The sequence below is a fragment of the Stylophora pistillata genome, chromosome 2 (assembly GCF_964205215.1).
Source record: "Stylophora pistillata chromosome 2, jaStyPist1.2, whole genome shotgun sequence".
NCBI classification, from domain to species: domain Eukaryota; kingdom Metazoa; phylum Cnidaria; class Anthozoa; order Scleractinia; family Pocilloporidae; genus Stylophora; species Stylophora pistillata.
The window spans coordinates 5,558,174-5,563,223 of record NC_142520.1 but is presented as its reverse complement, the minus strand read 5'-3'; positions in this window follow the sequence as shown (position 1 = coordinate 5,563,223).

Below are 5,050 nucleotides of genomic sequence, written 5' to 3'. Positions count from 1 at the left end.
GTATGCAAAAGAACAGCGAATTTTAGTTTTTTAACTTTGCCATGCAATGCTTAATTTCTGCACGGATCTGCTCTTAAAGCCTTAGAGAAATTTAAACATTCTTTTGCAGACTTGGTATTGGAGGATGCACGGTATTGATTCATGACACAAAGCTTTTGCTTATATATTCACGATTTTCAACTCAACTAAGGTAAGTTTGGAACTAAATTTATATTCAGTTTCTGTTTTTGTTAAGTACGGTGACGAGAAAAAAACAATTATATCACCGAGATCAGTGTTGATTTCTCAACAGGGCTTTATGATTTCCCTCGTGCACTGCGCGAGAAACATAGATGTGCATTTTTTTTTTTACTGTTTCGTTGCATGCCTTTAGCGTCGCTAGGTTACCTTAATTTTAATTTTTCCCCTCGATAGACAGGCCTTCATTTATTTTCAATTCATTTAATGGTCAGAGCCCGTCTCTGGCAATAACAATGATTATTACTCAGGAGTTTTAAAATTCCCAATCCTCGGTGTTGAACTTAAAAGAAAACAGTTCCCCGATGATCAATTTCCATCATCCAACTTCACTCAGCTCTTTACTTTTAAAATCTTTTAGGGAAAAAAAAAAAAAAAAAAAAAAAAAAAAAAAAAAAAAAAAAAAAAAAAAAAAAACTGAAGTTTGTTTGTAACCTTATGGTTTGGTTTTTGTTTTTGTTTTGGTTTTGTTTTGTTTTTCATCCTACAGATAAGAAGTCGATTCAAATGAAAGCTCCATTCCATTTTCCCATCCGCAAACGATGGAACCAATATCAAAAGAAGCTCTGAAGACAACAAAAATGCAACCGGAAATACTCGATAGAGAAGACTAAAGCTAAACATAGTGTTGCGATAGAAAGGAGAAATGACGGTTAAGGGGAAACTTTTTGTTTATAACTGGTTCGATGTCGATGCTAAAATATGACACTGGTTAGTTGTAACTGGGTAGGGTTTGTTGTAGGCTGGAAAGGAGTATTTAATGGCAAATTAATATAAGGCGAAAAAGTTGCACCTTAGGAAAGGAAATACGACTTGCTTATTTCCCGATAGGCTGATGTCGACCGTGTGTAATTGGTAGCCAACTGCAGCGTTAATTATTTCCTTTACATAATCAAGGAGCAACGTATGCCTACATTATATGGACGAAAACCCTGAATGCGACACTGTGGAGTCTCGATGAGAATAACCACTTTATAAAACTATTGGCGGATCGTATTCTGCTAAAAAATAATTTCAAAAAACAAGGGGCCAAGGTGCTTCGTTTCCACAATCAAATATGCGAGAATTCCTCATTCATTGTATGAATTTATGATTGAAGGCTTCGTAGATGTTGGATGATGTTGGCAAAAGAAGTTGCAAAGATGACTGTTGCGTCCGATGGTCTGTCTTTATTTCTGTTTTTTTTTTTTTTCCTTTTCGTCTTTCTCCTGGTCGAAATAGCTATCATTTTCTCTGCATTAAGAAATTATTTTCTAAATATCATACCAATAAAATGTGAAATCCTTATTTGGGTGTTTTTTCTTACATTCATCCGCTGTTTTTTCACTTTTTTGTCGGTAAAATAATAAAGCATCGTGACAAACAGCATCCGCTTTCAGCTCAGCTAATTGCAAATCTCTCTAAGTGGTCTATATTTGTAAAACCCCAATTCAATAGTTTTAGAGAGAGTTAAGAGCTGTATTTATTTTAAATTTTCGATAAAAAAAATATGTTTTTTTGAAGTATCTGCTATAAATGTTAACAAAACGAATGAAAATATATCGTAGCCTGATGTAGATATTATAAAATATTCATTCGAAAATTTGCACTTCTTACAAGTAAAACGTGCTCAAGCTCATGTTAGTTATTTATGCAAACTACAAAGTTCGGCTTAGTTTTTAATAAAGAAAATCAACTGAGATGACAACCCATCGTTCTGTTTTAATCTCCATTCATTATACATCTTTCGGTGGCGATGTCATTAACACAAAAAACACCAGCAATTAGAAAAATAGTGTGCCTAACTTACAGGTGAATTTAAAATTTTGAAACATACCAGAAAAGCAATCGCTTGACTGAATGACTTGTCATCCGGTTATTTCATGTTAATAAAAGAGTTAATTTGAAAATCATTAGGTCGGTGTTAAGGGGAAGTTGCAAGGGAAAATGTGCCCGGGGTGAGAAAATTGTCGGCTCTTCTATAATGAAGAGAAAAAAAACGTCCGCTGTAAGCAATTGTTTAACTCAAATACCACCTGCTGCTTTCTATGGTTTCCATGGCACTTTCGTTTATAACAAAAATTAGTCATGTCACGCCTTGGCATTGCCTCATTTTAAAATTTAATACGGGTAACAATGAGTAATGCAAAAAAACTTCTTGCCCAGCTTGGTCACCGCTTTCCTCCTTGTTCTCTAAAGATCTAGTCTATAAAAGGATCTAGCTTCCACCCAAAGCTATTGTACAAAGACCAGTACCTTCACCAGATCGACACATTTGAAAAGACGGCGACACAAAATGGCGAAATTCATACTTAAAAGTCCGACGGGATCTCAAGCAAAAATGTTGCAGAGGATGTTCTTACTTGCACTAGTTATGATTTGTGAGTAATCAAAAGCAATTTGTTAACTTTCTGAGTTTTTAACGTTTGGAAAACTCGATATATCAAGTCAAACATTGCCGGGATGATATTCTAAGCATTTTATTTCTATATTTCGCTAGTTTTTTCGGACAAAATTCTTCTTATTCCATTTTTTTTTCTTTTTTAATAAGCGACTTTGCTAATACTGTGTCTAAATGAATGCTGGGATTGGCCGAGCCAGTTCCAGGTCATTCAAGAGGCATGTTGTTTCGCGCGGCTTGATCTTTGATATGTGTAATGTGAAAATGACCGTAGACATTCCGAAAGGTACAACATTTGGGCGGAAATCTTCTACTTCCAAGTAATAAGTCCTTAATAAGTTGTTACGTCTTCTGTTCCATCCCGATCAAGGTACAATGTAGATCTTTTGGAGCTCAAACGAAAGCTACATATTCCACGAATGATCGGAATTTAAGACCAAAAGCGTATCAATTAGCGTGGGAGTAACGAAAAATTTAATTCTTAAAAGCGCAAAGATTACTACGGCCGGAAAAAGTAAATAGAGCTTGCTGACTTCTAGTGAGGCTTTGCGACATTGTAACTATAATCATTTGGACTGGTAAATTTCATTTCAAGTACCTATATGTTCAATCGAAGATTTTGTCTTCAAGCAATATTACGCGATGTAATGGCCATGGAGTTATGTAAACAATGACGATGAATATATCGCCCAGGTCTCGTAAATGCAAGAAATTCGTTCAGTTTTTGCTTCAGAACAGTCTGTTTTAACACCTTTTTGATTAAAGAGATATTTCTTGGTTATTTTTTCTCGCATTTTATTAAAAGTATTTTGGTCAAGAGGATGTATTATACAGTTTGTATTCTCATGAATTACCCTTGCTTTGGTAACACGAGATTGGCTGGTAATCCCAACAAGTCGGCATTCTGACATCTTAAATGTTTATTGCTGGGGAAAACCATTGGATTAAAGCTAACAATGGACTTCCGAAAAAAGCAGGCGGGATTGTATGTCGCAACCGAAATGGAAACTTTTTTGAAATGGTAAATTGGCCACCGTAACGATTACAAAAGCTGACGTTTCGAGTGTTAGCCCTTCATCGGAGCGAAGGGCTAACGCTCGAAACGTCGGCTTTTGTAATTGTTACGGTGGCCAATTTACCATTTCAACTTTGTTGATATATCTAAATGATTTCGTTACCCCCACCGACGCAGCCCCAAACAGTTTCTTTCGAAACTATCAGCCTTGAAATGGAAACTGCAGACGTCAGTGAGCGAAACTTTGCCGCGAAATGTAAATAACAGATTTCTTCATTGTACGTAACTTAGAGGACATCTTTGGTTAGCATGTTCGCCTCAGCCCATCATAGAGCGAGAGAATGCTACAAACATAAGACTTTTAAAAACAGTTTTGAAGCTTTTTGAGACTACAACAGAAAGGATCAAGGCTGCGTGAAACGGAATGGAGCGGAAGGTGTAAGAATTTATTACAGACTTCAGCACGATCCCACACATTGGAAGTACAAGGCTTTAGTTACATTTTTGTACCTTTCGGGATGTCTCCGGTCATTATCACATTCCCGCATAAATAGATGATCACCTCGACCCATCAAATAAGGCAAAAAGGTTTGTAAGCAGACAAATCCAAAGGAATTTTCGAAGGTTTTGGACTCTGCATCTCATACAACAACAGTAAAGAGAGAGGCCGCGCGAGGCAACATGTCTCTTGAGCGACCTGGTACTGGCTCGGCCAATCCCACCGTTCATTCTGACCAGAGTATTAGCAAAGTCGTTAAATATCGAGAAAGAAAGCTCTATATTTTATTGTTGACCATGAAAAACTTAATGATGCATCATTTTTCATGGTTGCATGGCCAATTTAACCATATCGCTACACACAGTATCGAAACCAAATCTTACCAAACTGTTAATTTTATTTAACAAAGCCTAAAATAAAAGCACAATGAGTTAGTTTGCAATTTATGTAAATCTTATTTTTGATCTTTTACGAGTAAATGCAACCTATTTATCGTCTCATTCGTCCATCCATCCAGCTAGTATGAATTAGTGCTTGTCTTTTTCTTTACTTGTTTTCTCGGTGAGAGGAGGAAAGGGTACATTATCTTATTTGTCTTTGTTTGCCAGCTGCAACACGCAGGAATTAAGGATCCATTTCAACAAAGTATTTCTCTCAATCGCTGAAGGTCTGCTTTATTCGATGCCCACACCAATACGCATGTACACAGTTTTATTACTTATAGTTTAACTTTCGGATATTTGGATAGGGATTGAAATAAGGTATCAGTCATTACTTCTCACCTTTGGTAGGGTGGAGAATGTTTTGTCTTGTTTTGTTTTGTTTCGTTTTTTAGAGGGGGGTCACTTGGTTGTCAGGAGGGAACGGAAGGGAGAATTAGCAGTCGAGGGGGGGAAGTAACAAAATAACACAGAGCCTT